This window comes from Sciurus vulgaris (genome assembly GCF_902686455.1).
Source record: "Sciurus vulgaris genome assembly, chromosome: 6".
In the NCBI taxonomy this organism is placed as follows: Eukaryota; Metazoa; Chordata; class Mammalia; order Rodentia; family Sciuridae; genus Sciurus; species Sciurus vulgaris.
In genome coordinates this window covers 172386229-172408607 of record NC_136466.1, presented here as the reverse complement: position 1 = coordinate 172408607, position 22379 = coordinate 172386229, and the positions used below count along the sequence as shown (strand labels likewise).

The following is a 22379-nucleotide window of genomic DNA, read 5'->3' as shown; positions in this document are numbered from 1 at the left end:
TTTCAGATAATGTGGACTTCAAGCCAAAGTTAGTCAGAAGGGATAAAGAAGGACATTTCATACTGCTTAAGGGAAGCATAAATCAGCAAGACATAACAATCATAAACATCTATGCCCCAAACAGTGGCTCATCCATGTATGTCAAACAAATCCTTCTCAATTTCAGAAACCAAATAGACCATAACACAATAATACTAGGTGATTTTAACATGCCTCTCTCACCACTGGACAGATCTTCCAGACAAAAATTGAACAAAGAAACCATAGATCTCAATAACACAATCAATAATTTAGACTTAACGGACATTTATAGAATATACCATCCAACCAAGAGTGAATACACTTTCTTCTCAGCAGCACATGGATCCTTCTCTAAAATAGACCATATATTATGCCACAAAGCTAATGTTAGCAAATACAAGAAGATAGAGACACTACCATGTATTCTATCAGATCATAATGGATTGAAGTTAGAAATAAATGAAAGAGTAAAACACAGAAACTATCCCAACATCTGGAGATTAAACAATATGCTATTATATGATGAATGGATAACAGAAGATATTAGGAAGAAAATTAAAAAATTCTTAGAGGTAAATGAGAACAAAGAAACATCATATCAAACTCTCTGGGACACTATGAAAGCAGTACTTAGAGGGAAATTTATTTCATGGAGCGCATTTAATAAAAGAAGTAAAACTCAACAAATAAATGACCTAACGCTACAGCTCAAAGCCCTAGAAAAAGATGAACAGACCAGGACCAAAAGTAGTAGAAGACAGGAAATAGTTAAACTCAGAGCTGAAATCAATGAAATTGAAACAAAAGAAACAATACAAAAAATTGACAAAATAAATAGTTGGTTCTTCGAAAAAATAAACAAAATTGATAAACCTTTAGCCACACTAACAAAGAGAAGACGAGAGAAAACCCAAATCACTAAAATTCGGAATGAACAAGGAAATATCACAGCAGACAGGATTGAAATACAAAACATAATTAGAAGCTATTTTGAAAATCTATACTCCAACAAAATAGAAAATTTCAAAGACATCAACAGGTTTCTAGAGACATATGAATTGCCTAAACTGAACCAGGAGGACATACACAATTTAAATAGACCAATTTCAAGTACTGAAATAGAAGAAGTCATCAAAAGCCTACCAACAAAGAAAAGTCCGGGACCAGATGGGTTCTCAGCCGAGTTCTACAAAACCTTTAAAGAAGAGCTCATTCCAATACTTCTCAAAGTATTCCGTGAAATAGAAGAGGAGGGAACCCTCCCAAACTCATTCTATGAAGCCAATATCACACTGATACCTAAACCAGACAGAGACTCATCAAGGAAAGAAAATTTCAGACCATATCCTTAATGAACATCGACACAAAAATTCTCAACAAAATTTTAGCAAATCACATACAAAAACATATTAAAAAGATAGTGTACCCTGATCAAGTGGGTTTCATCCCAGGGATGCAAGGTTGGTTCAACATCAGGAAATCAATAAATGTAATTCACCATATCAATAGACTTAAAGTCAAGGATCACATGATTATTTCAATAGATGCAGAAAAAGCATTTGATAAAATACAGCACCCCTTCATGCTCAAAACAGTAGAAAAAATAGGGATAGTGGGAACATTCCTTAACATTGTAAAGGCCATTTATGCTAAGCCCATGGCTAATATCATTCTAAATGGTGAAAAACTGAAAGCATTCCCCCTAAAACTGGAACAAGGCAGGGGATGCCCTCTTTCACCACTTCTATTCAACATCATTCTTGAGACTCTGGCCAGAGCAATTAGACAAACCAAAGAAATTAAAGGGATACGAATTGGAAAAGAAGAACTCAAACTATCCCTGTTCGCTGATGACATGATTATATATTTAGAGGAACCTGGAACTTCCACCAGAAAACTCTTAGAACTCATAAGTGAATTCAGTAAAGTAGCAGGTTACAAGATCAATGCTCATAAATCCAATGCATTTTTATACATAAGTGATGAATCTTCAGAAAGAGAAATTAGGAAAACTACCCCATTCACAATAGCCTCGAAAAAAATAAAATACTTGGGAATCAATCTCCCAAAAGAAGTGAAAGACCTCTACAATGAGAACTATACAACACTAAAGAAAGAAATTAAAGAACACCTTAGAAGATGGAAAGATCTTCCATGTTCTTGGATAGGAAGAATTAATATTGTCAAAATGGCCATACTAACTAAAGTGCTATACAAATTCAATGCAATTCCAATTAAAATCCCAATGACGTACCTTACAGAAATAGAGCAGGCAATTATGAAATTCATCTGGAAGAATAAGAAACCCAGAATAGCTAAAGCAATCCTTAGCAGGAAGAGTGAAACAGGGGGGTATTGCAATACCAGAACCTCATTATACTACAAAGCAATAGTAACAAAAACGGCATGGTATTGGTACCAAAATAGAAAGGTAGATCAATGGTACAGAATAGAGGACAACGGACACAAATCCAAATAAATACAATTTTCTCATATTAGACAAAGGGGCCAAAAATATGCAATGGAGAAAAGACAGCCTCTTCAACAAATGGTGCTGGGAGAATTGGAAATCCATATGCAACAGAATGAAACTAAACCCATATCTCTCACCATGCATGAAACTAAACTCAAAATGGATTAAAGACCTCAGAATCAGGCCAGAGACCCTGCAGATTATAGAAGAAAAAGTAGGTCCAGATCTTCAACATGTCAGCTTAGGACCAGACTACCTTAACAGGACTCCCATAGCACAAGAAATAAAAGCAAGAACCAATAACTGGGATAGATTCAAACTAAAAAGCTTTCTCTCAGCAAAGGAAACTATCAGCAATGCGAAGAAAGAGCCTACAGAGTGGGAGAATATCTTTGCCACTCATACTTCAGATAGAGCACTAATCTCCAGAATCTCTAAAGAACTCAAAAAACTATACACCAAGAATACAAATAACCCAATCAACAAATGGGCTAAGGATATGAACAGACACTTCACAGAAGAAGATCTACAAGCAATCAACAAACATATGGAAAAATGTTCAACATCCTTAGTAATAAGAGAAATGCAAATCAAAACCACCCTGATTCCATCTCACCCCAATTAGAATGGCGATTATCAAGAATACGAGCAACAACAGGTGTTGGCGAAGATGTGGGGAGAAAGGTACACTCATACATTGCTGGTGGGGCTGCAAACTAGTGCAGCCACTCTGGAAAGCAGTGTGCAGATTCCTTAGAAAACTTGGAATGGACCCTCCATTTGACCCAGCTATCCCACTCCTTGGCCTATACCCAAAGGACTTAAATCAGCACACTACAGAGATACAGCCACATCAATGTTCATAGCGGCTCAATTCACAATAGCCAGACTGTGGAACCAACCTAGATGCCCTTCAATTGATGAGTGGATAAAGAAACTGTGGTATATATATACAATGGAATATTACTCAGCCATAAAGAATGATAAAATTATGGCATTTGCAGGCAAATGGATGAAATTGGAGAATATCATGCTAAGTGAGATAAGCCAATCTCAAAAAGCCAAAGGACGAATGATATCGCTAATAAGTGGATGATGACACATAATGGGGGGGAGGGAAGGGTTAGTGTTAGGGTTAGAGTTAGGGTTAGGGAGGGGGGCAAGTATGAAGGAAGGAAGAACTGTATAGAGGGAAAAGAGAGGTGGGAGGGGTGGGGGGAAGGGAATGAATCAAACATCATTGCTGTATGTAAATTTATGATTACACAAATTGCATGCCTTTACGCCATGTACAAACAGAGAAACAACATGTATCCCATTTGTTTACAATAAAAAATATTTAAGAAAAAATAAGTGGATGATGACACATAATGGGGGGGGAGGGAAGGGTTAGTGTTAGGGTTAGAGTTAGGGTTAGGGAGGGGGCAAGAATGGTGGAAGGAAGTACTGTATAGAGGGAAAAGAGGGGTGGGAGGGGTGGGGGGAAGGGAAAAAATAACAGAATGAATGGAACAACATTACTCTCTGTAAATTATGATTACACAAATGGTACGCCTTTATGCCATTAAAAAAAAAGAAATAAACACGTGAAAATAAAATTCACTAAAGAACAAATCGTTTAGTACAGATGATAAGGAAAGGGCGTGTCTAAAAAACCAACCGCTTATTCATAATCCCTGATTTCAAAGGAGAAAGTTAAACTACTGTTACTTTTGAGATAAATCAGATGCTTATTAATTAAAGTGGTTTTTGTGATCACTAAAAAAATAAAAATAAAAGAAAAATAAAAGAAGCTTTAAAGACACGGGGAGTAAAGGTTAAGAGTAATGATCTTTTTAAGTTTTTGACCTTATTAAGGGACACCTGTCCATGGTTCTCACAAGAAGGAAGCATTAATATAAGAAGTTGGAATAGGGTGGGGAGATGCTTTGGGAGATTTTCACAGAACGTTTGGCCGCAGATAAAGTTCCTATTACAGCTTTTGCTTACTGGAATCTCATAAAGGAACTTTAGAACATACAACAAATGATTCTGATATAGCACAGCAGTTACTCAGACAGAGGAACATTTTAAAAGCAGCATCAAAACAGGATCTTCAGGGAGAGCCCTCCGAGGAAAAGGGGAGGTAGATCTTATTTCCTTGAGAGTGAAGATGAGGAAGGTACAAGCACTTTTCCAGATGCAGGCGGCACAGATGTTAAAAAGAAAACTCAACATCAGAAAGAAGCTCCACCTAAAATTTATCCTTCATTGACTCATTTTAAAGACCCTTCAAACGAGAATAAAATAGATGATGAGGAAGTTGATTTGGACCTCATAAATGAGGAAGCCTCAAAATATCATAATCCCGAGTGGCCCGCGTAAACAAGGACAGTCCGTTTTCTCATATCCATATCCCTATTGGCACACCCTCTGCTCCTATGGCAATGGTGGTGATAGATCCAAAGGAAGACCTTAAAGAAAAAATCAAACATTTGGAGGAACAAATAAATCTAGAGGAACAATACCAAGCTCTGATTACCAGGTTACAAAAATTAAAGACAGGCAATGATTCAGTGCCCAGTCCTGATGGATTTAAAAGGGATATTCGCCCTCAAATTCTATCTGGACAACAGTGTCCAAGAGGAGGAGTTCCCTTAATCAACAGGGATTTAAAACCCCCTTCTCTAAGTGCTTCCCCTGTTACTGAGACAAGGGATAACCAGGGACAACCCTGGAGGCACCACACTGGCTTTGATTTTACTATCATAAAAGAATTAAAAACTGCTGTTTCTCAGTACAGGGCTACAGCACCATACACCCTTGCTATTTTAGACTCCATAGCAGAAAATTGGTTAACACCACAGGATTGGAATACTTTAGTTAGAGCCACCCTGACTGGAGGTGACTTCTTGCTTTGGAAGTCTGAATATTTTGAAAATTGCAAAGAGACCGCTAAAAGAAATCAACAAGCAGGAAATGGGTGGACTTTGATATGCTCACTGGAACAGGTGATTATGAAACCACAGACAATCAGATGCAGAATGACCCTGGAGCATATGCTCAGATACAGGCGGCAGCCACTAAGGCCTGGAGAAAATTTCCTGTTAAGGGAGACATCAGCATGTCTCTTACAGGAGTCAAACAAGGCCCCGATGAGCCCTTTGCTGACTTTGTTCACAGACTTATAACAACGGCTGGTCATATTTTTGGCAGTTTCTGATGGCAGGTCTTGACTATGTCAAGCAACTTGCTTATGAAAATGCCAATCTGCATGCCCAGCCGCTATAAGACCATACAGAAAGAAGACAGATTTAACAGGATATATTTGTCTGTGCTCAGATATAGGACCTTCTTATCAGCAGGGCTTAGCAATGGCAGCTGCTTTTAGTGGACAGACAGTGAGGGAATTTCTTAATAATAAAGACAAAAACAAAAGGGCCTGTTTTAAATGTGGCAAGGGTGGGCACTTTGCCAAAGACTGCAGATCAGATTTACAAAAAACTCTTGAGGCCAAAATACCTGGTCTCTGCCCTAGGTGAAAGAGAGGAAAAACATTGGGCTAATGAATGCAAGTCTAAAAGAGACAATCAGGGAAATCCCCTTCCGCCACATCAGGGAAATGGGAGGAGGGACCAGCCTCAGGCCCCGAAACAAGCATATAGGGCAGTCAGTTTCATTCCAGCCAACAGCAGCAACAACAATCCATTTCAGACCTCAGTAGAGCAACCCCAGGGAGCACAGGATTTGACCTCAGTTCCACCTCCCATGTCGTATTAACACCTGACATGGCCCTCAAGCCTTGAATACTGGAATTTTTGGCCCACTGCCCTCAGGTTATTTTGGCTTAATTTTAGGAAGTAGTTCTACCATGAAAGGTTTACAAGTACTCCCAGGAGTTGTAGATCAAGATTTCTTGGGAGAAATTAAGATCATGGCTAAAACAGATAACAACATTATTATTGTTTCTCAGGGAGAAAGAATAGCACAGCTGATACTGTTACCATTAGTTCCAACCAAACACCCAGTTCAAAATCCTAGGAGAGGATATGGAAGTTTTGGATCCTCTAATGCATATTGGGTACAACACATAACTGATCAAAAACCTTCTTTGACCTTATGGCTAGATGGCAAGTCCTTTACAGGTCTAATAGATACAGGAGCAGATGTGACCATAATTAAACAAGAGGATTGACCTTCTTCTTGGCCTACCACAGAAACTATGACTAATCTTAGGGGTATTGGTCAAAGTACAAATCCAAGCAGGGTTCTAAATACCTCACTTGGAGAAACAAAGAAAACAACACAGGTCTCATTAAGCCTTATATCATACCTCATTTGCCTGTTAATTTGTGGGGAACAGACCTATTATCTCAGATGAAAGTAATCATGTGCAGCCCCAATGAAATGGTTGCTGCCCAAATGCTATCTCAGGGATATACACCAGGAAAGGGCTAGTAAAGGCCAAAAATGGTATTTTACATCCCATTCCAATGTAGGACAGATTGACAGAAAAGGCTTGGGAAATTTTTGATTTTGGCCATTGACATGCCTGCACCCCAACTGTGTGCAGATCCAATAACTTGGAAATCAGATGAACCAGTTTGGGTTGATCAATGGCCTCTAACTTCTGAAAAACTTGAAGCTGCTCGAATGTTAGTGCAGGAACAGCTAACAGCCGGACATATCATAGAGAGTAATTCTCCTTGGAATACTCCTATATTTATAATTAAGAAAAAATCTGGTAATGGAGAATTATTACAGGACTTAAGGGCGTCAATGTCACTATGGTGCTCATGGGAGCCCTGCAACCAGGGCTGCCATCTCCTGTAGCCATCCCTCAAGGATATTTTACCTCAAGGTAATTATTGACCTCAAAGACTGTTTTTTTACTATCCCTCTACATGCAGATGATCAAAAAAGATTTGCTTTTAGTCTACCATCAATAAATTTTAGAGAACCTATGAAAAGATATCAGTGGAAGGTATTGCCACAAGGAATGGCTAATAGTCCAACTTTATGCCAAAAGTTGTCACTCGTGCCTTACAGCCTATTAGAGATTCTTGGAAACAAATGTATATTATTCATTATATGGATGATATACTCATAGCAGGACAGTCAGGATAACAGGTATTACTATGTCTCACACAGCTTAAATAGCAGCTGACTGCAGTAGGATTACAAATTGCTCCAGAAAAAGTTCAGCTACAAGACCCTTACACTTACCTAGGTTTCCTGCTCAATGGGCCTAGGATTATTATCAAAAGGCAACAATCAGGAGAGATCATTTAAATACACTTAATGACTTCCAGAAGCTTCTAGGTGATATAAATTGGCTTCGACCATACCTTAAATTAACCACAGGGGAGTTAAAACCATTGTTTGAGATATTAAAGGAGACCCTAATCCACAATCATCCAGGACTGTATCTCCTGATGCATTAGCTGCTCTTAAAAAGGTGGAGGATGCTATTGCATGTCAATTTGTTACCAATATTGATTATTCTCGCCCCTTAACACTCATTATATTTAATACTTCCATCAGTCCAACGGGTCTTTTCTGGCAAGATAATCCTATTATGTGGATTCATCTTCCTTTCTCACCCAAAAAAGTACTATTGCCTTATTGTGATGCAGTAGCTGATCTGATTATCATGGGGAGAGAAGATTCTAGAAAATATTTTGGAATAGAACCATATAAGATTATTCAACCTTACGCCCGATCTCAGGTCAATTGGCTGTTACAAAATACTGACACCTGGCCTATAGCTTGTGCCTCATTCACAGGTGATATAGATAATCATTATCCACCAAATAAATTGGTTCAGTTTTGCAAACTACATCCTTTTGTGTTCCCTCGTATTATTAGAAGGGAGCCCTTACACAACGCTCTTGTTGTCTTTACCAATGGGTCATCCACAGGAACAGCTGCTTACACCTTCCTTGATAGAACTGTCACTTTCCAGATGAAATGTACATCTGCCCAACTTGTTGAATTACAGGCTCTTATTGCAGTTTTATCTACCTTTCCCAATCAACCCCTTAATATCTACACAGACAGTGCATACTTAGCGCCACTCCTTGAAACTGTCTCTCAGATCAGACATGTTTCTAAAACAGCATCACTGTTCCTTCAATGTCAGACATTCATCCATAATAGAGGGGAGCCTTTGTTTATTGGACACATCAGAGCTCACTCTGGCCTTCCAGGGCCATTGGTAAAGGGCAATAGAATTGCTGACACAGCTACCAAAATGGTTGCAGTTCTAGGGAACAAGCAAGGCAAATAGTAAAAGGCTGTACCACATGTGCTACTCATCTACCTATTCCACATCTAGGAGTTAATCCTAAAGGCCTTGTTCCTAACATGGTTTGGCAAATTGATGTTACCCATTTTTTAGAGTTTGGTAATCTAAAATATATTCATGTTTGCATAGATACATTTAGTGGATTTATATTGGCTACACTTCAGGCTGGAGAAGCAACGAAACACATAATTGCCCCATCTATTACATTGCTTCTTAGTCTTGGGCATACCTAAACAAATTAAAACAGATAACAGACCTGATATACAGCAAAAACCCTCCAAAATTTTTTGAAAATTACAAATTCACATGTCACCGGAATTCCTTATAATCCTCAAGGCCAGGGAATGGTCGAGAGAGCACATCTCTCTCTTAAAACTACTATTGATAAATAAAACAGGGGGAATGGTACCCAATCATGGGTTCTCCCTATAATGTACTCAACCATGCTTTACTCATTCTCAATTTTTTAAAAATGGATGATCATGGGAAATCTGCCGCTGATCATTTCTGGCACCCAGAATCTCAAAAGCATTTTGCCATGGTAAAATGGAAAGATCCACTGGATGGTTCATGGCATGGTCCAGACCCAGTCTTGATCTGGGGTCCAGATTCAGTCTGCATCTTCTCTCAAAAAGCTGATGCAGCCAGATGGCTGCCAGAGCGCCTTGTACGCCAAGTTAATGAAGTTACCTCCTCCAGGGATAAAAATCATCCCCAAGAGTCCTTTCTTTTCCTTCCACAGGAATGAACAAAACATTGCTTCTCTGGATGATGGCTGCCTGTTCACTGCTCTCCTACAGCCATGCAGGGTTTGAGGACCCTGCTAAGGCTTGAGAAGTGCTGTTTCTATGCCAACAAGTCAGGAATCATTAAGGACAAGATCAAACAGCTGCAAGAAGACCTAGAAAAATGCCAACAAGCACTGGCTGATAATCCACTATGGACTGGATTCAGTGGACTCCTTCCCTATCTCCTTCCCTTCTTAGGTCCCCTCCTTTGCTTGCTGCTAGTCGTATCTATAGGTCCTTTGATATTCAACAAGATTATGGCTTTCATCAAAGCTCAAATTTGAGGCTCTACAGGCAAAACCTATTCAGGTTCATTACCATCGGCTGGAGATGATGGATTGTGATGGTGCAACATTTGATCAATATTAGATCGTAATAGACTATCACCCCTGTGCGCTGAACTGGTCAGCCAATGATGGGTAAGATTCGTGGGAGTGCATACCAACCTAAGACAGGAATGAGGGCTAGAGTCTCATTATCCAATGACGGGTAAAGATGCTACTCTAGCACAGACAACCTAAGACAGGCGCAGTTCCCGAGGGATTGTCACTTCAGCTCTATAAAATACAAAAGGGGGACCTGTGCGGAGCCGGCAGGTCATGCCCCCTGCCTCGCCTCATGCTGAGCTAAGATGGCGCCTGCCGGATGCTGGCGGGGCGTGCCTCTATCTGCACACACAACTGTCAGACTATACCAGGTGCATCAGACTAGATTGCGTGGTGCTTCACGACTGGCCAGCTACATTTCCTTATTCGAGTTCTGGTGCGAGGACTAGTCTTGCCTTCGCGCACTTTCCCCTGATTGGTTTTTGTACTTTATATTAACTGTGTTTATTCCCCTAATAAGCGAGACTTGATCAGGCTTTTGTCTTGTCTCCATTTCCCATGTCTCTTGTCTCTCCCAATCCCCACTACCCCCTCCAGGTTCCCGTTGAAGTCCTGTGGGTCGGGACAATGTAGACTAAGTGTCCCAGCTGCACTCATTGTGATTTTGACCCATGCACACTTTGAGATAATGAATGTCACCTTATGCCATCAAGTTTTTGGTTATTCATTTTGCAGCAATGGAAAACCAATTCAAACCACATAATGGACAGCAGCTGACTGGGAAGTGTTCAAAATTAGACAAGAAGCCTCTAAATAAATATCATCTCCTTGTTTACATTTCCCTCTGATCTGGTCAAATTCTATACATCCATTCCATGTAATATTTCATAACAGACAAAGCGGTGGGAAGGAATACTCCCACCGAATAATCCAACTACCACTAGAAAGCCACACTTAAAAAGCCTGACCTGAGGTTTTCCATGTGCACTGCTTGTGGCCAACAGCCTCATAGTCCACAGGCACTCACAGTTGTCACTGCATAATGTCATGTCTAGGACTTGAGGCTGTGATATGTTCCTGCAGGTGTGGCTGTCCACCACATCAAGCCATGACATTTATGTCACAGGTTATGCATCATTAATGCTTTTATAAATTTTAGATGATTTCCTGTTGGAGACACAAAGACCATATTGAACATGAAAAAAATTTCAACAATGATGAAATATTTTAAACCCATTAACATCTTGCTTTTTTAACAGAATAAATTACAGAATACATGAGGTATAAATAGTAAACAACCGAGGCACTGTACATTTATGATTGTCACTGTATAAAAGAATTCATTATTGCACAGAAAAATTATGAGAATGGAAGACTTGAAAATACCAATCAAAATTGCAGCAAGGCAGACTGCCAGTGGAGAACCAGTTGCTTGCTGCTGCCTGTAAGTTCACTGTCACAGTACCTGCAGGTTTGATTACACGTAGCTGCCACCATTTTGAGACAACAGCCAGGCCCTGTAGGACCCCTGGCTGGACTGACTGAGTCCCGTCTCCAGGATCCCTCAGCCCAACCAATCACTCCCTGCCTCTGGGGCCCTCACATCAACTGACTGCTCCCTGCTGCCAGGACCCCCAGACTAACTGACTGTGCCCTATCACCAGGAACCCAGACCAACTGATTGCACCCGGCCTCCTGGATCCCACAACCACACCAAACACACCCGACCTCCAGGACCACTGCTGGACCAACTGCATCCTGTCTTCAGGACCTCCAGCTGACCACGTCCACCCCTGAGCTGCAGCTCCTCATTTGCCAACACATTTGCAAGCTAGAGCAGCCATCTTGGATAATCCTGGAAGCCGTAGCTCCGATCTCTGGGTGGGGCAAATCCCATCCTGAGACGCCTGCTGGAGGCTTGAAGCTCCTTGTCAGGTACCTCTCATACATCAGGCTACCGAACACTGGAGGTTTCATTAGTATATGACTATTATACAGTAGATTTTCTTTTTTCTCCTTTTAAAAAAAAATATTTGTTTTTATTTCTTTACGTTTCTTGCTTTCTTTTCCTTCTGTATACCTGTTCCCTCAGAGTCGCTTTCTCCCTTATTTACATGATGTTATTGTCCCCATAGGGGCCTATTCGGTCTAGGATTGCATAGTGTTTGATTTGGGCACTGCTAATATTGATCTCCCCTTAAAAAAGGGTTTGGAAACCTATAGGCCACTATAAGCCTAGAGGGGGAAATCTGCAATACCTTAGATCTGCAGCGCTAGAGGTGAAGATACATGAACAACATGAAAAACAAGGGAAGAACATGATCCAAACAAATCTAGATTCTATAGTAATAGAATCCAATGACAGTATGTTAGAAGAAATGTCAGAAAAAGGACTTCAGATTATACATGATTAAGATGATTCGCGAAGAGCAAAGGATGAGATAAGAGAGCAAATGCAGGCAATGAATGATATACCAATAAGCTGAAAGAGCACCTGCAGGAAGCAAAAGATCATTTCAAACAAAGAGATAGAGATTCTCAAAAAAAAAAACGGAAAGACTTGAAATGAAGGAGACCAATAAACCAAATAAAAAACTCAATGGAAAGCATCACCAACAGACTAGACCACTTGGAAGACAGAACCTCAGACAATGAAGACAAATATTTAATCATGAAAATAAAGTCGCCCAAACAGAGAAGATGGTAAGAAATCATGAACAGAATCTCCAAGAACTATGGGACATCATGAAAAGACCAAATTTAAGAATTACTGGGATTGAGGAAGGCACAGAGATACAAACCAAAGGAATGAACAACCTATTAAATGAAATAATATCAGAAAATTTCCCAAACCTGAAGAATGAAATGGAAAATCAAATACAAGAGGCTTACAGAACACCAAATGCACAAAATCACAACAGATCCACACCAAGGCACATTATAATGAAAATGCCTAACATTCAAAATAAAGATAGGATTTTGAAAGCCGCGAGAGAAAAGCATCAGATTACATATAGGGGGATTCCAATACGGATAGCAGCCGACTTCTCAACCCAGACTCTAAAAGCTAGAAGGGCCTGGACCAACATATTTCAAGCTCTGAAAGAACATGGTTGCCAACCAAGAATCCTATACCCAGCAAAACTAACCTTCAGATTTGATGACTAAATAAAATCCTTCCACAATAAACAAAAGTTATAAGAATTTACAAATAGAAAGCCTGCACTACAGAATGTTCTCAACAAAATATTCCATGAGGAGGAAATGAAAAACAACAATGGAGGTCAGCAAAGGGAGGAACTGCCTGAGAGAAAAAACACTCAAAGGAGAAACCAAGCCAACTTAAAAACCAAAAATAAGCCAAATGACTGGGAATACAAATCATTTTTCAATAATAACCCTGAATGTTAATGGCCTAAACTCATCAATGAAAAGACATAGACTGGCAGAATGGATTAAAAAGAAAGACCCAACAATATGCTGCCTGCAAGAGACTCATCTCATAGAAAAAAGACATCCACAGACTAAAGGTGAAAGGATGGGGAAAAAACCTACCACGCACATGGACCCAGTAAGAGCGGAGGTTCCATCCTTATATCAGATAAAGTGGACTTCAAGCCAAAGTTAGTCAGAAGGGATAAAGAAGGACATTTCATACTGCTTAAGGTAACCATAAATCAGGAAGACATAAATTTACTAAATATTTATGCCCCAAACAATGGTGCATCCCTGTACAGCAAACAAATCCTTCTCAATTTCAAGAATCACATAGACCACAACACAATAATTCTGGGTGACTTTAACGCACCACTGTCACCACTAGATAGATCTTCCAAACAAAATCCAACCAAAGAAACCATAGAACTCAGTAACACAATCAATAACCTAGACTTAATAGACATATATAGAATATTCCATCCATCAATGAGCGGATACACTTTCTTCTCAGCAGCACATGGAAACTTCTCAAAAATAGACCATATGTTTATGCCACAAAGCAGCCCTTAGGAAATGCAAAAAAATAGAGATACTGCCTTGTGTTTCTATCAGATCATATGGACTGAGAGTAGAAATCAATGACCAAGTAAAAAAAAAGGAAATTACTCCAACACTGGAGACTAAATAATATGCTATTGAATGAAACATGGATAACAAAAAACATCAGGGAGGAGATTAAAAAATTCTTAGCGGTCAATGAGAATGATGATACTACATATCAAAATCTCTGGGACACTATGAAAGCGGTACTAAGAGGAAAATGCATTGCATGGAGCACATTCCAGAAAAGAATGAAAAGTCAACAATTAAATGACCTAACATTACATCTCAAAGCCCTAGAAAAAGAAGAACAGAATAACAGCAAAAGTAGAAGACAGTAAATAATTAAAATCAGAGCTGAAATCAATGAAATTGAAACAAAAGAAACTATTCAAAAAATTGACATAACAAAAAGTTGGCTCTTTGAGAAAGTAAACAAAATAGATAAACCCTTAGCCACACTAACAAAGAGGAGAGAGAAAACTCACTAAAATACATAATGCAAAAGGAAATATCACGACAGACACAACTGAGATACAGAACATGAGAAACTACTTTGAAAATCTGTATTCCAACAAAATAGAAACTACCGAAGACATTGACAAATTTCTAGAGACATATGCTCCTCCCAAACTGAACCAGGAGGACATACACGATTTAAACAGATCAATATCAAGCAATGAAATACAAGAAGCCATTAAAAATCTACCATCCAAGAAAAGCCCAGGACCAGACGGATTCTCAGCCGAGTTCTACAAGACCTTCAAAGAAGAACTCATTCCAATACTTCTCAAAGTATTCCAGGAAATAGAAAAGGAGGGTACCCTACCGAACTCATTCTATGAAGCTAATATCACCCTCATACCCAAACCAGGAAAAGACACATCAAGGAAAGAAAATTTTAGTCCAATATCCTTGATGAATATAGATGCTAAGATCCTTAACAAAATATTGGCAAACCGTATCCAAAAACATATTAAGAAAATTGTGCACCATGATCAAGTGGGGTTCATTCCTGGAATGCAAGGATGGTTTAACATCTGTAAATCAATAAATGTATCCATCATGTCAATAGACTTAAGGATAAGAATCATATGGTTATTTCAATTGACGCAGAAAAAGCATTTGACAATATACAACACCCCTTCACGCTGAAAACACTAGAAAAAATAGGGATAGTAGGAAGATACCTGAACATTGTAAAGGCTATTCATGCTAAGCCCATGGCCAACATCATTCTTAATGGAGAAAAACTGAAACCATTCCCTTTAAAAATGGGAACAAGACAGGGATGTCCTCTTTCACCACTTCTATTCAACATTGTCCTCGAAACTCTAGCCAGAGCAATTAGGCAGACTAAAGTAATTAAAGGGATATGAATAGGAAAAGAGGAACTTAAGCTGTCACTATTTGCAGATGACATGATTCTATATTTAGAGGATCCAAAAAACCTCCTCCAGAAAATTTCTAGACCTCATCAATGAATTCAGCAAAATAGAGGCTATAAAATCAACACGCATAAATCTACAGCATTTTTATATGTAAGCGATGTAACAGCTGAAAGGGAAATGAGGAAAACAACTCCATTTGCAATAGCCTCAAAAAAAAAATACTTGGGTATCAATCTAATCAAAGAGGTAAAAGATGTCTACAATGAAAACTACAAAACACTGAAGAAAGAAATTAAGGAAGACCTTAGAAGATGGAAAGATCTCCCATGTTCTTGGATAGGCAGAATTAATATTGTCAAAATGGCCATACTAACTAAAGTGCTATACAGATTCAATGCAATTCCAATTAAAATCCCAATGACGTACCTCACAGAAATAGAGCAAGCAATCATGAAATTCGTCTGGAAGAATAAGAACCCAGAACAGCTAAAAAAATCCTTAGCGGGAAGAATGAAGCAGGGGGTATCACAATACCAGAACTTCAACTATACTACAAAGCAATAGTAACAAAAACAGCATGGTATTGGCACCAAAATATATAGGTAGATCAATGGTACAGAATAGAGGACACGGACACAAACCCAAATAGATACAATTTTCTAATACTAGACAAAGGTGCCAAAAATATGCAATGGAGAAAAGATAGCCTCTTCAACAAATGGTGCTGGAAAAACTGGAAATCCATATGCAACAGAATGAAACTAAACCCCTATCTCTCACCCTGCACAAAACTCAACTCACAATGGATCAAGGACCTTGAAATTCAGACCAGAGACCCTACATCTTATAGAAGAAAAAGTAGGTACAAATCTTCATCTTGTTGGCTTAGGATCAGACTTCCTTAACAGGACTCCCATAGCACAAGAAATAAAAGCAAGAATCAATAACTGGGATAGATTTAAACTAAATAGCTTTCTCTCAGCAAAGGAAACTATCAGGAATGCAAAGAGAGAGCCTACAGAATGGGAGAATATCTTTGCCACACATGTTTCAGATAGAGCACTAATTTCCAGAATATATAAAGAACTCAAAAAACTCTACACCAAGAATACAAATAACCCAGTCAACAAATGGGCTAAGGAAATGAACAGACACTTCACAGAAGATCTACAAGCAATCAACAAACATATGAAAAAATGTTCAACATCCTTAGTAACAAGAGAAATGCAAATCAAAACCACCCTAGGATTCCATCTCACGCCAATTAGAATGGGGATTATCAAGAACACAAGCAACAATAGGTGTTGGAGAGGATGTGGGGGAAAAGGTAGACTCATACATTGTGGGTGGGGATGCAAATTAGTGCAGCCACTCTGGAAAGCAGTGTGGAGATTCCTTAGAAAACTTGGAATGGACCTACCATTTGATCCAGCTATCCCACTCCTTGGTTTATACCCAAAGGACTTAAAATCAGCACACTACAGAGATACAGCCACATCAATGTTCATAGTGGCTCAATTCACAATAGCCAGACTATGGAACCAACCTAGATGCCCTTCAATTGATGAATGGATAAAGAAACTGTGGTATATATATATACAATGGAATATTACTCAGCTATAAAGAATAAAATTATGGCATTTGCAGGCAAATGGATGAAATTGGAGAATATCATGTTAAGTGAGATAAGCCAATCTCAAAAATCCCAAAGGTGAATGATCTCACTGATAAGCGGATGATGACACTTAATGGGGGGTGGGAGTGGGACAAGAATGGAGGAAGGAGGAACTGTATAGAGGGAAAAGAGAGGTGGGGGGGTGGAGGGGAAGGAAAAAATAATGGAATGATTCAAACATCATTACTCTATGTAAATTTATGAATATGCAAATGGTATGCTGTTACTCCATGTACAAGCTGAAACAACATGTATCCCATTTGTTTACAATAAAAATAAATTTTAAAAAAAAATTGCAGCAATAGCTTCTTGTGGCAGTGGGCTCCAAGTTATTTTCTTTTCATTTGGGAATTTTCTATTTTCAACATTTCTGTAATAAATATTTATTGATTTAGCAGTCATGAAGAAAATTAAGTTGGAAGTTTGCAATGGTTATAACAACAGTCTTCTGTCATTTCTGCCAAACATGGAAGCAAAAATGCTCCTAGATTCTACTTAAAGTGCTACAGATGCATTTGGAACCCAGGATCAAGATGATTAGAATCCACCCAACAGTACTTCTGTCATGGAGCGCAACTTAAGAACAGACTGATTACCACTGAGAATTCCATATTTGAGACTTTATTAGCCAGTCAACTGACTGTCTCACACACAGCCGCAAAAATGGCTTTTGGGAGAACAGCCGCAACCATAGGTTGTAGGGCTTTTTAGAGCATAAGTCAGTACATCAATCATAAATGTCTGTTGCTAAGATTTACAACTACAAACTAACAACATGAGATCTAAAATCATTAGCAGAAGGGGGAAGTGGGTCAAAATGACCTTACTTATGTACAAATTGAAGAATGGCTACTAACATCTAAACAATCACTGTTGACATCACTGTTAACATGGTACAGCTTGTTTAGGAAAAATAGGAATCAAAAAGATTATATAAGAATTGTCATTTTGTGTTGCCAAGCATGTCATGCTAAGCAACTGGTGATGGGTACAGAGGCAGGGTGTTCCCATGGGAGAAGTATTTCCTACATGACATGGAGTCTGTTTAGTCACTGACCATATAGCCTGGCCTATAACATTTCCATAGCATCAAATATGTCAACCTGTCACACTGCCCATCTGCTAAGGAAACCAGACAGTTAGGGCCCACTGGACTTCACTGCCCTCTGCTGAGGAAACCAGACGGTAGGGGCCCACTGGACCGCACTGCCCTCTGCTGAGGAAACCAGACGGTTGGGGCCCACTGGATCGCACTGCCCTCTGCTAAGGAAACCAGACGGTTGGGGCCCCACTGGACCGCACTGCCCTCTGCTAAGGAAACCAGACGGTTGGGGCCCCACTGGACCGCACTGCCCTCTGCTAAGGAAACCAGACGATTAGGGCCCACTGGAGGGCACTGCCCTCTGCTAAGGAAACCAGACGATTAGGGCCCACTGAACGGCACTGCCCTCTGCTAAGGAAACCAGACACTGCGGGTCAGCTAAGGAAACCAGCCAAAGGGACGTGGCTGGGCTCTGGGGAGGCCGCCTCTTCACACTGCGCTGCTGAACGAAGCCAAGGACCTACAGGCGCCTCAGCCCACGAGAAAATCCCAAGGTGACCCCAGGCTGCGCCGGGATGAGCGCCTCCGCACGAACCCGACGGTCTCCGCGGCCCCTTACTTGCGCGCGCGACCTGGAGTTCCGGAAAAGAGTGGGACTTCCGGTGCGTGCCGGGAGGATGTGAGTGGTACTTCCGGTGGTTCTCAGCAGAGGGATACTCACTTCCGGGGACTCTGCCGAGTACGGAAACGCGAGGCAGGGAGTCACCTGGTCTGTGCAACGCGAGGGCGATTATCGCCACTCTCCGTGCGTGGCTCTGGGAAAGTGCCTCAAGCTTCTCACGGAAAGGAAAGGCGTGTTGAGACATCTTTAAAAGTGGGGAAACCTCGGAGTGAGGTCTGTGCAGCAGGCGGTGAAAAGTGACTGATGGAAAAGAGTGGTGACTGCAGCGTCGGCTGCTGAGGTCAGCAGGTGGGAGGCCGAGCTAAGTTTAATTTGGTGGTGAACATGTATTAGTTAACAAATTAGGTAGTGCCAAGAGTTATTCGGCAGGGATAGAATAACTTTGCTCCTATGACATTGCATACTAAAGCAAATTTAAAATGGGTTTAAAGTGAAAATACAAAGAAATAATACGTTTCATAAACAATATTAGCAGAGTATGGGGGACATTTTATGTAACCTTAAAGTAAGAAAGGCTTTAAAGAAGACCAAAGGAAATTTTAACAGATGTAGCTCCAGAAAAGGTTGTTATTCCTATGTTGCAAAAGACACCAGGAACACATTTTTTAAATGAAAGACTGGCCAGGGACGGTGGCATGTTCCTGTAGTTCCTGCACTTAGAAAGGCTGAGGTAGAAGGATCGATTCAGCCAAAGAGTCTGAGGCCACCCGAGGCAACATAGGGAGACCCTGTCTCAAAAAAAAATTTTAATATATATATTAAAAGTTTATTCTGGAAGAAACCTATTTTAAACTACAAAATTAGAATTCATATGCTTCACATGCCTTGACGTCTAAGAATTGATGAGAAATACACACATCTCCCACTAAAATAGGCAAAATATTTTAAAACCTAATGCACATTTTAAAATATTGCACAATGATCAAAACAGGTAAAAAGATATACATTACACAGTAAGAGAAATACACACAATACAGTTCTTTTTTATGTGGATAAAACAATGTTTTTGGTATTTGTGCTGAGAAGTGTGAAGCAGCGGCTGGACTTATGAAATGCTTTGGCCATTTTGGAAAGTAATCAGAAGGACCCTGCGGAGATTGAGAATGCACAGGCCTGGACTGGATCGATGCTTGGCAGAGTGCTTGGGCGCAAGGCTCTGGGTCTTGTTCACAACACCACAAAAATCAAAATGCACTTGACTTTTAGATATCCTACTGAAATCAAGCCACCAGTCCTGGCAACCTAGACTCAAAGATGTCTCTGCAAACTCTCTTCTCAAACGCCAAGCATGGCCATCATCTCAGTGTGCATCAGAAGAGAATGGGTGATTGAATAATACCATATCCATTCCATGGAAGTTTATGATGTTCCCAATGACAAGGAATTTTGTCCATAGGTAACTTGTGAAAGTTGTCTGTGTTATATTTTGCAGGAAACAAAAAAGAAAGATACAGATGAATGTATTTGTATAATTTAATCTCTCAGTGTGAGTGGCTGTATGTGTTACATATGTATAAGAAGAAAACATGTGGGGGTACCAGCTGCTGAGAGGCTGCTCAGAGATGCCATTCAGGGAGGGAGGTGGGGACATTTGCATCTTATATAGTGCTACTCTGTCTGATGGATTCACGAGTGTGTGTTGTGGAGACAGTTAGGAATGAGACCCTGAATACCCTCCTTCCCCATGTAAATGTCATCTTGTGATCCAGAACAACTGGGTGGGAAGAAGGAACCCAGCTGGGTGCTCTGACTCATGGTGGGGAGACCTGAGATGCTGGGATGTGCTTCCATCACTCTGGCCTTGGGGCCTCCAGAAGGTCCTGGAGCAGTTCACAGAACCTGGTGTGCAGGTCTCCCTCTGCCGGGCAAGAGAGGACACCCTCCCTCACGTGGCCGCCCTCTCTGTCCCTGTCTCTGGGCTGCTGCCCCTTGGTCCCCCTCCCTGGCAAGGCCATGACTCCACCCTCAGCAGAAGAACCTTCTCTGGTTGTGGCAGAATCCCACCATGAGCTATGGCCAGCACGGCAATGGCTGGAGGGGGCTGCACAGCAGAGACAGGGCTGCTCTGTGCAAGGCGCTTCCCTGCAGGGACCAGAGCCAGTGCTCCCCGCCTGCTCAGCAGCTAGGGTTCCCTGCAGTGAGCTGGGGGAGGGCCTGAGGGAGGGTCAGAGGGGACCACAGCTGAGAGATGAGAGGGCTGTGAGGGGTGTGTGTGTGTGCGTGTGTGTGCACGCGCGCGCATGTGCACACATGCATTTACTTCTCTGTGAGGATTTGAATAAATTATTTAAAATTTTATTAACTAGTTCTAGATGAAAAATATTTAATGTTGTTACAGGTTAGGAATGCCATATCCAAACACTTAAATGTTTTAAACATATGAAAAATATTTTAGCATAGCTTTTTAAAAAATTATAAACATAATACATACATACTTGTGTCCTCAGGGGAAGACATCAGGAAGCCAGGAGCACATGACATATTTGCTGTTATGGGCTGATTGTGCCTTCTCTGAAATGGTGTGTTAGAGAGTAACCCCCAGTATCCCAAATGTGACATTATTTGGAGATGGTTTGAACAAAGGTATCAAGATGAAATGAGGTCATTAGGGTTGGCACAAATCCAGTATGACTGGTGGCCTATGAAAGGGTCAATTTGACACAGAGGCATACATGTATAGAGAGAAGATAGCATGAAGAAAAACCTACATGTATAGAGAGAAGATAGCATGAGAAGATGGTCCTCCAGCAGCCACCAAGGGGCAGGGGCAGATCCTCCTCAGAGCCTCAGAAGGAACAATCCCTGATGAAGACTTGATGTTGAGCTTCTGGTCTCCAGAATGTTAAGACAGTGTCTACTGTTTAAAGCCACCCAATGGGTGGGACTTTGTTACCACAAACCTAGCAATGTAAAACATTTTGACAAGAGGAGGTGGGCAAGTGGGAACTGCTCTGACAACCACCTGGGAATGTGGGAACAGCTTTGGAATTGGGTAAAGGATAGATGCTGGAAGAGCTGAGAACTGTGGCAGATAAAGCCCAAAGACACTGTTCATAAGACATTAAGGGAGGACCCAGAGAGAACTGAGACAGAAAAGCATAGCCCTGAGGGGAAGATGCCTGCCTTAGAGAGTACGTGGAGCCCTGTAAATACACCATGCTGGACAGGAAGGTGGATATTGCTTCAGGTAAGACATCATATAAGAGGAAATGAAGGAAGGCAGCAGAACACCATATTGTACTGAGGAAATGAGCCTACAGAATTATACACCTTCAGGATATTAACCAGGAAGAAGCAAAAGAAGACCCAAGGAGGAATAAATTGCAGGAGGGATAGAGGTGTAGGAGCAGTCCTGAGATGGTGTTTCTGTGTCCATAAAGTAGTTTAAAGGTAGACTGCAGGAGGACCTGAGATGTCATATTGTTAGTAAGCAGGTGTGTCTGTGTCAATCCCATAGTCTACAGGGGGCTGCAGGAGGACCTGTGGTGTCAGTGTGAGTGAGCAGGGAAATCTGTGTCCATAGTCTACAGATGGCTGCAGGAGGACTTGTGCTGTCACAGTGCAAGTGAGCAGGTGTCTATGTCCATCCCATAGGCTACGGGTGGCTGCAGAGGGACCTGTGGGGTCACAGTGTGAGGGAGCAGGTGTCTGTGTCCA

At 40.7% G+C, this 22379-nt stretch overlaps 1 protein-coding gene across 4 annotated transcripts in view; it reads right to left on the bottom strand.

Moving 5' to 3' along the window:
- ZDHHC11 (zDHHC palmitoyltransferase 11) overlaps window positions 1-22379 on the bottom strand; it is a 50784-nt gene that overhangs the window by 11097 nt on the left and 17308 nt on the right. The window lies entirely within an intron of this gene.